Here is a 12,689-nt window from a genome sequence, read left to right as displayed (position 1 = left end):
CCACGCAAGCGCATGCTGTACTTGCTGGCGGCATCACGTGCGGGGGCGGAGTCGGGCGAGCAGGCTGGCTCCCGAGGGCGGTAGGGGGCGTGGGAGGTAAGTGCGCGCGCGCTTGCTCTTCTGCAGCTGAGGAGTCGTGCGGGGCGGGGCCGCGTGCGCGGGGTCGGGGGCGCGCGGGCCCGAGCGGACTGGTACGTGGTGGCGGTTGACTGTGGCTGCTGAGTGAACAGCAAGGGTGGTGAGAGGCGGCGGTGGAGGCACCCGCGACACCCGCAGAGGCGGCAGTAGCGGTTGAGGCGGCGACTGAACGCGTGGTCTCAGGGCGGGTGCGGCCGGGGATGTGCCTGCCCAGGCCGGGCGGAGTCTCTCTGACAGGGCGGGGGATGCGCGGCGGCCGCTCGCCCGGACCCTAAGGCAGCTGGGCCCACCCTCCCGGAGCCGTCCGACCCTTGGTGATCTTGGCCTCTGCTGTCTCCTCCGGCCTGACCCTGGGGCCGAGTTTGGGAGGCGGCTTCCGCCGAAGAGGAGGGGGCTGCGGTGGCCACCGCGGCGGAGCCCGAGGTAAGACCCGCCCAAGCCGCCCAGCGGCCCTGCCGCCCAGCCCGGCCCACGTCTCGGTCTCTCTCTTTGGCTCCTGCGGGGCCGCCCCGCCCCGCCCCAGCGGAGACGCCCCGCGAGCTAGTCTGCGCTGGAGCCTCCCTGACACCCGATCGCTGCCCCGGGTACCCAGTGGACCCCACCCATCGTGTATTCCTTTGGCCAGGCACCATTCCGGCGCTCCAACCTCTCCTGGTGTTAGTCTCGGGCCTCTCACCCCATCACACCCCACTAGAACCCTCTTCGGACTCTCGTAGTACTCTTAAATGGGGCCTCGAGACTGTTGCATCCTCCTGTGAGCTGACCCAATCACAGTTCCTCAGATCCGTTTACGCTTGCCCTCTAAACCCATTGCGACCCCCAGCTCCAAGGCAGATCCATCGCTGCCCACTCCTCTTCCTAGCGGACCTGCTCACCGCCTAGCTGAAGCTCTTCCCTTACTCAACTCGTCTTTCAGATAGTCTATTTCATGATGCTCTTACTTCCCAAGAAATCTGGTGTCAGCTCCTCTTTAGACACCAGCAGCGGCCTCTTCTTCTAGACCTCCTTTCCTTAGGCAGACCTTAATATCTTTCTCCGAGGTCGTGATCCTTTCTTTGGTTGAAAGGGCTTTGCCGTGAAATCCTGAAGGCATTTTGCTTAGCCTAGTGTTTTCCCCCCAGCGGGGCTAAGGGGACCAATTGACACTCATGTTTGGAGGTTTAGTCTCCGGGCTTTAGAAAGAGGGAGATGGAAGATCATGGAAGCCCAGGGCAGGCGGTGTGTGCTATTGTAAGGTCACACAGCCTGCTTCTCATCTTCTGTAGAATGTGTGGGGTAGTACAGATCTGACATTTTAGGGACTTCTGGAAGGGTTAATTAACACAACAGTAATGAATGTCTCCATGTGGTATCATTTGTTTCACCTTCTTGTAGATTTTTACAGCTCTTTTGCACTGCTTTTGAAGGATAGCAAGATACTTTTTTTTTTTTTTTGAATTTGCTGTTTTAGAATTTGCTGGGAAAGTAAGATTTGTAGTTTTCCTTAATTTCTGAAGATTTTGATGTCAGTTTAATAATAAAATTCTGCTACCTGGTGCTGCTGACTTGCTTTTTCAAGAGGCAGGTACAGTTATCATTGCAGTGTTCACCAATGTCATTATCAACAGCCTTATTAGCAGTAGTTAAACAGTAAAACATAGTTTGTTGAACTCCTGAGCTGTCAAGAAGGAAATGTAATTTTACACCAGATGATCACTGCATAATTTTAACGTTGGTATAGGGATGAAGTATAGAGAGGTTTTTGTAGTCAGTACTTTAAAATTTTTTATTTTTTGTATGTGGAACCGAGGAAGGAGAAAATCATATTAAAATTATAGGTCATAATTAGACATAGTATAAAAATCAAAAGGTTCAAAAGAGTATGTAGTAAAAAGTTTCTCTTTTCCCTGTATCTTCCAACCATCCATTTTCCCTCCTTAGAAACAACCACTATTTCCATCTTTGTGTGTGTTGTTCTTGCGATATTTCTAGCATACAGGTCTACACACTTATGTGTGTGTGTGTAAAAATATATATATTTTTTTGGCTGTACCTGCAGCAGGCAAAAGTTCCTGGGCCAGGGATTGAATCTGTGCCACAGCAGTGACCTGTACCGTAGCAGTGACAACGCTGGATCCTTAACCTACTTAGGTCACGAGGGAACTCGTGTATTTATGTTCTTAAAACACCACAAATGCTTGTGTACTAGATGGAATGTATATAGCTTCCCCCTACCCTTCTCCCCCCACCCCCATTTAATAATAGATCCTAGAGATCACTCAACGGTTGTACATTTGGAAGTGCCTCATTTACTGGCTGGATAGTATATCATTTTGGTAGTCTTGAGGTTATTTTCAGTCTTTGGTTTTATTAACATTGCTGCATGCTTTTCTCTTAAATGTATCAGCTGCTATGTGTGTGTTTTTTTATTATTTATTTATTATTTTATTTGGCATGCTCATGGCAGGCGGAAGTTCCCCGGCCAGAGATTGAACCCATGCCACAGCAGTGACCCGAGCCACAGCAGTGACAATGCTGGATCATTAACCCGCTGATCTACCAGGGAAACTTATATATATATATATATATATATATATAAGTTTTAAGTAATTTTCAGGATTTAAAAAAATTTCCTGATGGTTCTTTTGTGAACCTGCAAAAAAGGATAAACTGAATTTCTCATTGAACCTTTGAGCTTCCATGGAGTGATTAGCTTTGATAGAGATTATAATATTTATTAAGTAAGTTATTGAAGGATTTAAAATAAGGGGCTGAAAGGATCAGATTTATATTTTTAAAAGATCACTATCTATTTGAGAAGGGTGGATTGAAGGTAGACTAAAGGTGTCAGGAGAGTACATAATGGTGGTGGATCTTTGGCTTTTGAGAATGGATAGGATTTGGTAATTTCATTAGATTTGGGATTGGGGAGAGGGTTCTTAGAGGATCAGATTTAGATTTCTAGCATGTGCCTTTCACTGAGGTGATCAATATGAGGGAGGAGTGGAATTTTTATTTTTGTCAAAAAAGAGGAATTCAATTTATGACATGTTGAGTTTGGGTGATTATACTTCTATCAGATGTAAATAGCCAGTAGGCACTGAATTTGTGTCTTAAGCTCATTATTGAATTCTGGGTTAACAGTAATAGATTTGTGAGCAAAAAGTGTAGGTGGGGAGAAAAAATTGTAGGATAGAAACCCAACACTTACAGTATAGGTAGAGTTAAAGGTCTAAGCCAGCAAATTATGTGATTAAGTCTAAAAAAATCATGTTATAGTTTAAACATCAGCAGGTTCACTGTCTTAACACAAGGCTTTTTAACAGTTTTTTTTCCCTTAGTGGTGCATAATGCATGAGAGAAATGGGGTAAACAGTTTATTAGATTTTTAAAAAGGTAAAACCTTTGTAGAAATTAATGATATAAACCCCATCTTTTCTAATCATTTAGATTATGCTATTGAAAAATTTGTTATAAAAACAGGGCGATTAAATAAAAGTAAAAAAGGGAAAATTTATGTTATAAATTATAATTAGTTATATTAGTAACAGTCAAAGATTTTTCAATCATTTTTATTTATTTATTTTTTATTTTAAATTAAATTTTTTTTGCCTTTTTGGGGCTGTACCCACGGCATATTGAGTTTCCCAGGCTAGGGGTCAAATTGGACCTGCAGCTGCCAGCCTACGCCACAGCTACAGCAACACGGGATCTGACCATGTCTGCAAACTATGCCACACAGCTCACAGCAGTGCTGGATCTTTAACCCACTGAGCGAGGCTAGGGATCAAACCCACATCCTCATGGATACTAGTTGGGTTCATTAACTGCTGAGCCATGACAGGAACTCCCCCAATCATATTTTTAAACCATAATATTGACTTTGTTTATTCCTAAGGCTAGAGCTGGGGTGTAGAGCTCTTGCCTCTAGTCTGGACCCTTGTAAATCACTGCTGCTGAATATATCCACTTGGATTCACATTTCATGAGCACTTCACACATGTACAAAATAAAATTCTTAATCTACCTTTCTTCCCTCCAAAAAGGTGGGGGTAGAAGGAGACAAACTGCAACATAATTTTTTCTTTTGATTTCCTAGCTTGATAAATGGTGTACCAACATTACTAATCCTGCACATTGTCCCTCATATTTAGATCATTTCTGATTGCTATTTTTGTGGTCTCTTATTTTAACCCCAAATGTTTTTTGGGCTTCTGTAATGCTTTCTGAGTGGTCTTCTTTTCTGTCTCTTATTTTGCCTCCAGTTCATTCTTTGCACAGTTGCCGGGGTAAATGTTCTAAAATATTCTTTTAGTTAGATTCTTTCAGTTGTAAGGAACAGACTTAAGTTACCTTAAGTAATGGAGTGCTGATTGAAAGAAAACATGCACAAGGGAACCCAGGAAAAGTTAAACAGCTTGATTTCAGGAAGAACAGGAACTTAAAAATAAACTGGAGGCAGGAAAAGACAGATTTCACTTGAAGGCTTTACTGTTAACTTGTGTTAGCTACTTTTTCTATTTCTTTTTGTATTATTTTTTCCTTTCTACTCTAATTCCCCCCCCCACCCTCATCTCATAGCTTCTATTTATTCCTAATTTCTGCCTCCTTATAACTAGTGTGTCACTCCTATGCCAATATCTTGCCTTCTGGCTGCTGTCTTTTTAACTTGAGCTCCTGTTGCTAACTTCTTCCTTCTTCCAAGGATTTTCTGGTGTGAATTCTCAAGAAACAATCTCTTTGGCTTAGTTCTTTTACTCATGGGCTGCTAGCAAGCCTGTGTACTTGGGTCATGTGACTGCTTCTGGCCATTTAGTGTTGGTTGTGTGTTTATTTGTACATGTGGGTGTTGGACAGGATCATAATGGTGAAAAACATGGAGCAGTGTGCAGGCTAATTTCGCACAAAATGGAGTTTTAAACATGGTAGGCACCACAACTGACTTAGGACAAATACAAATCTAATCATAGCCTTTCCTGTCATTGCTTTCAGGAAAAAGCTTATACTGTAGCATGGCATGTATGTGAGATCTTTCATGATCTGACTTTTATCCTCTAGGCTTTCCTTCCTTACTCTCTTCCTTAATTTCTTTGATCCACTCTTTGAACATAGGTTTTTGCACTCTGTTCCCTTTCCTGTCTTTCCCTTCCCCTTTTCTTTGCTTCTCATCTGATCTTTAGGACTCGTTTCAGGTATTTCTTCAGGAAGCTTTCATTTACTTCCTCCAGGTTAAGTTAGGTGCCATTCTGGTAGTATTAGTCCTTGCTTCTTTCATAACTTTCTAATGAAATTCTGAATAGCTTGTCTGTTTTCTTCACTAGGGTGTAGCTTCTTTGCTATCAGTACAGTATAATGTAGGTTTTTAGATTGAGGATTTAAAAAATATATGAAAAAAACAATATGCTTATTATAAATTATAAAGTATACAATAAAGTATACATGATAAATGTACAGCACAGTAAATTTTCACCAAATGAACACACCACTGTAACCAACACCTACATCAAGCTATAGGTTATTAGTACAGCTTCACAAGCCACTTTGTGCCCTCTTCTGGTCACTAATCCAGTTTAAGTAGAATTTAATTTTAAATGGGAAAACCCTTTAACATAAATTTCTCTACATATTTTGTGTGTATATTTAGACACACAAGAGACTAAGGTATTGGAATTTTAATCCTATAGAAAGAACATACATGATTTATATTATACTTGAGAAATGTAGTTTTGGCTATTTTTGTGCAGTAGACAAATTTAAAATCATATAATTTAATATTCAGTTATAGGATATTTGTATTTAGATTTTCTTGTTTATAACTTTGTTATTATTTTAGAGTAGCAGAAAAGAATATGATAGATCAAAGACTATTTTCTGAAAATGGTCTGTTTCGAGTGGGTAATGTGCTAGAGATGGGTTTAGTAAACATGTAAAGCACTTTCCAAATGGTGTTTGGCCTCTGGGTTTTAATGTGAATTATGTTGCTAGCATATTTTGGCAGTGGGGTCATCCAACGGGCAACTGGAGTGTAATTTTACATGTACAGTGAGGAAAGGACTAGCTGTCCTGTGTCATAGACAGCTGGCTTGCTAAGAATTGGTTTTTTTGCAACAAGCAGTAATTTTAGAGTGTACTTTTCTTTTTCTCAGTTTTGATTTTTCTTAAACTTTAAAATTATGTAACTCCTTGAATATGAAGATATTCTTTTAAACACACTTTTCCCTCAGATGGGCTTTCTTGTCTGTAAATTAAGTTTGTTAAGGTCAATTAAGTGGAAAGAATATAGATTTTCAAGCCTGGATTTCCGACAGACCTTGATTCAATTTCCAGCCTCATCTCTTATGAGATGTCATTTGTGGGCAAGTCACTTAACATTTCTCAGCTTAAAGAAATTTCATCTCCGGAGATTTCATTGGAGTTAAACACTTTATATAAAGCACCAAACACATAGTTGATACTCAACAAGTCTTCCTTTCCCTCCTTGAATATATCTATTTCTTGTTACATTTAAATATGAAATCAAGAATTTAAAGAATTTCGGAGTTCCTGTCGTGTCACAGTGGAAACAAATCCGACTAGGAACCATGAGGTTGTGGGTTCAATCCCTGGCCTCGCTCAGTGGGTTAAGGATCCAGCATTGCTGTAAGCTGTGGTGTAGGTGACAGAGTGGCTTGGATCCTGCATAGCTGTGGCTGTGGTGTAGGCCAGCAGCTACAGCTCTGATTCAACCCCTAGCCCGGAAACTTCCATATGCCACCGGTGCGGCCCTAAAAAAAAAAAACAGACCTAAAGACTGTTTAAAACAAAACAAAACAAAAAAGAATTTAAAGAATTTCATTGTGTGGCATAAATGGCCATCAAAATTTGTTGCTCTAGATGTAAATCTTAGCATAGTCTGCTAGCTGTCTTTCAAATGTAATCATATTTTTCAATTCAAAAAGATCTTTAAACAAATGCTTTTCTTGATTTCTTAGTATATCAGATTAATGGATGTTAGAATGTATTTTGATTCATTGCGAGGTATCATAACAAAATGTTCTGTTTGCCAATGACAAACATTCCTTAAATCATTGACAGATTGTAGTACTATTGCTGTTTGTAGTGTGTAAGTATTTGTTTGAAATCTGTTTACTTATATTGATCAGATGATAGTGAGCTGAGTAGTCTCTGGATTTGTTTTTTAGAGTAAGTGAGAAAGTTCTTCAGGTAACTGTGTGGATATGTGTTTATAAATGATCTCCAGGTTATATTTTTCCTTACCTTCTTTAGCAACTCTACCTGATTTAAGTTCTCTTCCTGCCTTCCCCCTAATTTTTATAATAAAAAAACTTCGAAAACATTGAAAAGTTCAAAGAATAGAACAAAGAACATTGATAAGTCGGCTACCTTGATTCAGAAGTTAATAGTATGCCATCCATATTTGCTTTATTGTTTTCTCTCTATATGTGTGTATTTAATTTAAATGAACCTTTTGAAAGTTATGAATATTTTGACTTTTACCTCAAAATACTTGAGCATATATAGTCTAAGAAAAAAAGATATTCTCCACATCACCACAGTGCCATTACCAACACCTTGGAAAAATAATAGTAATTTCCTAGTAACATTTAATATTCAGGCTACATTTAAATTTTCCCAGTTTTCCTGTAAATTTATTTTTTCAAACTAGAAATCACTCAGAATTTTTGCATTGCATTTGATCATCTTTTTAGTCTCTTTTAATCTAAAAAGTTTCTTTATGATATTGAAATTATTTTTGACAAGACCAGATCATTATCTTATAGAATGGTCTGTTTTCTAGTTACCTGATTTTTTCTTTGTTCTTTTGTTTAACTTGTTCCTCTGTACCCTGTATATCTTGTACATTGGAAGTTACATTTTAAACACTTGCTTATGCACATTAGAAAGTATTGGCAAGAATACTTCATAAATGAGATTATATTTCATGTTGAGTACCATGGGAGGTATATAACGTCACTATTAGTGATCTAAGTTTAATGAAGTTTAAAGTGGTGTTTGCTGTATCTTTCCATTGTAAAAGTATTTTTTTCCTCTGATGATCAGGTACAATAGTCTGCGGGGGTGGTATTTTGGTGTCATACAAAAATTCCATTCTACAAATATTCTTTACCTAGTGATTTTAGCATCTTTTGTTGAGTCTTGGGCAAATCAGTTATTTAATGAAAGCTTGAAAAATGATATTTCTAATTCTGTAGTTATTTTTATACTTACTAGCTGACATTCTTCTGTTGACAAAAGGTTTATAACCATCACCTGGGAGTGAACTGCAGTTCTTCCTAAAAAGCATAGTAAATAAAATACTCAATTCTTTCTTGTCTAATTAAGTTGGTCTAATAGTCATATACAGTGGTGACAAATTAGTTTGTTAATGGTCTCTTGGATTTTTATTTGTTGTATGACAATAGTTAGAGATACTGTTCTTTTTTGATGCTCTGATAGTGTCAAATAAAGATATGGGGAGTCCCTTCAAGCAGACCCCTGAGTTCTTTTTGCATTAAACCCATTATTAGTCTGAGTTATTCCTTACTTTTGGGTATAAGAGACCTTGGCTCACCAAGTACTGCTTTGGATTAGAATCAGCAATTTCTCCAAGGAGACCCATCTCCTTGTAGTGTAGGATGATGTTTAGAAACCAACATCTGGATGCTAAGTTTGCTCCTTTTTATGGGGCTGTCATCGCTTCTAGGCCTTGTTGGGAGGGGAAAAAAGCATGAAATCATATTGGTAATTCGAATTCAAATTTAACATTGCATGTTTCTTCATCTTTTTAAAGAAAGTACTTTAGCTTAAACTCTTTTACATTGAAAAATCTTATGATTTTATGAAACATTGGTGTATTTTTTTCCTAAGTGTATCTCATGTAGTTTCAAAATAGATAAAACTGCTCAGTGAGGTTTAAGTGTTTTTTTTTGTGTTTCATTTTGTCCTTAGAACATATCCCACCAAGGTTATAATTATTGTTAGTACTATATTTAAAAGTCACTTGAAATCTTTTTTTTTCTCACTGCGATTGTTACCAATTTGATATGTATTTAGGCCCATTTGTTTTTCATTTTAGGATTTGCCTTCTCTCTCTCTCTTTTTTTTTTTTTTTGCCTTCTCTCTTTTTTAATTTAGTGTTACTCTTTGAATATGTAATATAGTCCAAAGAGAGACCAGATATAAAAGTATGTGTAGAAATCTTATTTTCATCCTCATCCCTTCTACTCTTTTTTCCTTATCTATAGGTAACCATTTTTGTAAGTTTCTGATTAATCATTCCAGTTTTTTTTTCTTTGTATGTCTATGTTTGTATTCTCCTTTCATACACCAAAGGTAATATATTATATGTACTGTTCTATAGCTTTTCTTCTTCTTTATTCCATTTAATAATATATTCCAGAGAACACTCTGTGTTGGTACATACAGATCTTATTCTTTTTTATGGAGGCATAATACTCTGTTGTGTACCATAATTTTATGAATGATTCTGGATATGATATATATGCATATATTTGTGTTTAATCTTTTTATTTTTTATTTTTATTTTTTCTTTTTATGGCCACACCTGCAGCATATGGAAATTCCCAGGCTAGGGATCAAATTGGAGGTGCAACTGCCGACCTACTTCATAGCCACAGCAACGCTGGATCTGAGCAGCATCTGTGACTTATGCCTGAGTGAGGCCAGGGATCAAACCAGCATCCTCATGGAGACTGTCAGGTTCTTAACTCACTGAACCACAACAGGAACTCCTATTTGTGTCTAATCTTTTGAACTGTGAAAATTAATACATGTTGAATAGATTAGTTAAAAAGTAAAGTTTCTTCTTCAAGTAATTGAGAAAGAGTTGATTTGTTCCAGAGAGAGCCTTAAAGTTTGAGGAGGCTTTGTTGTTTTGGTTTTGTTGTTGTTGCTGCTGTTACGAGGATTTCAGGAAAAGTAGATGTATTTTGGGACATAGGTACACTTACACCTTGTTGCATCTAAATATTAGGTGGTTGGTATCAGTGAATGTTAATCTTCTTTAATTGTTTATGGCACCTGGGTTAGAAGGGACAAGGATGATTTACCTGCTTTCTCTCCTTATGCTTCCTGGCTTCTTGAAGCATTGGAGCTAAAAACCTGATAGATATCCTGGTGATTTTGTGTAAGGATAAGTCAAGTTCTTTTCTGACTGTTTTTTCCCCCACAATTTACCCTTTCCTTAACTTTATTTACCCTTTCCTTAACTTTATTTACCCTTTCTTCTTTCTCTTTTTGCCTTAAATCTCTCAGATTTTTCCAGCATTCAGTGGACAGCTATTTACAGTCTAATAAGGTGGATAAATAATGCACTCTTTACGGGTGTAAAGAGCAAGACATAGGAATACTAAAGGGAGAGGGCAGGTTACCTGCTAGGATACAAAGAATTCAGGCTTTGGGGCTTACATACAGTGCTTATTTATTATTAGCAGTCCTGTGCAGTTGTTACTTTTCCTCTTTATTAATGTGTAAAGGGGAATGAATAAAACATACACAGTTTGAAGAAAACTCTGAAGTGAATATTTGTGTTGTCATTGCCTAGGCCAACAAACAAGAATTTCCTCCCCCTTACCTCACCCTCCTTTTGCCCTTGTCAACATATCCTCTGTGGAAGTGGCTATTACGCTGACCTTTTGTGACTGTCATTTTCTTGCTTTGCTTCATAATTTAAAATCCTAGGTCATATATCCTTAAACAGTGTAGTTTAGTTTTCCTTTATTTTTTTTAATTTAGAAAAGTCTTTTTTTTAATTAATGTATATTTATTTACAATATTGTGTTTTCATTGTTTTTGAACTTTATACGAGTGTTTTATGTGACTTTAAAAATTTAGTTCAGCATTTGTGAAATTAATTCCAAGTTGTTGTTAGATATAGTTCATTGTGGTAAAGTGTTTCATTGTTTACTTCAGTTTAATCATTCTAATTTTGACGGACATTTGAGTTGATTTCAGTTTCTTGCTGTTAATATAAACAATTCAGTGGTGAGTGCTCTTGTACCTGTTTCATGTCTGTAAGTGCATAAATATTTCTCTAGAATTCCTAGGAATGGAATTGCTGGGTTGGCAGTTATGCACAAATTCAACTTTGATAATGACAAAGTATTTTTCAAAATTATTTCAGTTTATAATTACAATACTGTGTAAGAGTTCGCTCTGCTTTACATTCTCAACACTTGGTATTGTCAGCTGTAACTTTTGCCAATCTGAGGGGTGTGATGATGTCTTAGGGTTTTAAATTGCATTTCCATGATTATTAATCTTTGAAGTTGAGCATCTTTTCACAGTCATTTGAGTTTTCTTCTTATGATATGCATGTTCAAGTTGGTTACCCAATTTTTTTCTATTTAAGGTGGTCTAGGCTTTTCTTAACTGATTTTTAGAAATTCTGTGTTTTGGATACTGACCCTTGAGTTATACCTGTTACAGTATACCTGTATCTTCTTTTTTGTTGTTTGCTATTTTACTTTCTCCGATGCCTGCTGATCAACAGAATTTCTCACTTTTAATGTAGTTGAATTTATGAACTTTGGCTAGTGCTATTTGAATCCTTTTAAAGAAACCCTTTCCTAGACTGAGGTGAAGAATATGTTCTGTATTCTAAGAGCTCTTAAGTTTTAACCTTTCACAAATTTGGTCTTTACCTTGAATAGATTTTATGGATAGTTTGAGATCTAATCTTATTCTCTTCTACCCCAAGTGGATACTCAGTTGTTCCAGCATTGATTTAAAAAAAAAAACAGGGAGTTCCCGTCGTGGTGCAGTGGTTAATGAATCCGACTAGGAACCATGAGGTTGCGGGTTCGGTCCCTGCCCTTGCTCAGTGGGTTAACGATCTGGCATTGCCGTGAGCTGTGGTGTAAGTGGCAGACGCGGCTCGGATCCCGTGTTGCTGTGGCTCTGGTGTAGGCCGGTGGCTATAGCTCCGATTGGACCCCTAGCCTGGGAACCTCCATATGCCGCTAGAGCGGCCCAAGAAATAGCAAAAAGACAAAAAAAAAAAAAAAAAACCCCAAAACCAAAACCCAAAAAACTACTGATCTGCAGTGCCACATCTTACATATGCCAAGTATCTGTATTTATCTACTACTTTTTGGGGGGTGTCTTTTTATGGCCTAATCCATGGCATATGGAAGTTCCCATGCTAGGGGTTAAATTGGAACTGCAGCTGCTGGCCTACACCATAGCCACTGCAATGCAGGATCCTTAACCTGCCGAGCGAGGCCAGGGATGTAACCTGTGTCCTCATGGATACTAGTCAGGTTCGCTACTACTAAGCCATGACGGGAACTCCTTTTTCTTTTCTATTCTTTTCTTTTTTTCTTTTCTTTTCTTTTTTTTTTTTTTTTGGGCTGCAGCAGTGGCGTGGGGAAGTTCCCTGGTCAGGGATCAAACCCACACCATAGGAATGACCCAAGCCACAGTAGTGACAATGCTGGATCCTTTATCCACTAGGGCACCAGGAAACTCCATATTTATGTACTTCTGTTGCTGGATTTGCTTCTCTGTTCTGTTGGTCTTGTTTATCTGTTCTTGTACTAGTAACACACTGT

The 12,689-nt window shown here is 38.3% G+C and overlaps 1 protein-coding gene across 21 annotated transcripts in view; it reads left to right on the top strand.

Moving 5' to 3' along the window:
* The window catches only part of MYO9A (myosin IXA), a 226,744-nt gene continuing 214,085 nt past the window's right edge, over positions 31 to 12,689 (top strand). For 8 of the 21 annotated variants that reach the window (XM_021100941.1, XM_021100967.1, XM_021101004.1 and 5 more), the window contains exon 1: positions 168 to 561. The gene's annotated coding sequence lies outside the window, so the exon portion shown is untranslated. Of the gene's footprint in view, positions 562 to 12,689 lie in introns of all 21 variants that reach the window. The other 13 variants (XM_021101009.1, XM_021100994.1, XM_021100946.1 and 10 more) reach the window with 7 other exon arrangements.

The sequence above is a fragment of the Sus scrofa genome, chromosome 1, assembly GCF_000003025.6.
Source record: "Sus scrofa isolate TJ Tabasco breed Duroc chromosome 1, Sscrofa11.1, whole genome shotgun sequence".
NCBI lineage: Eukaryota > Metazoa > Chordata > Mammalia > Artiodactyla > Suidae > Sus > Sus scrofa.
Note: the sequence above shows the minus strand (reverse complement) of the source record. Positions and strands in the feature narration are given on the sequence as shown.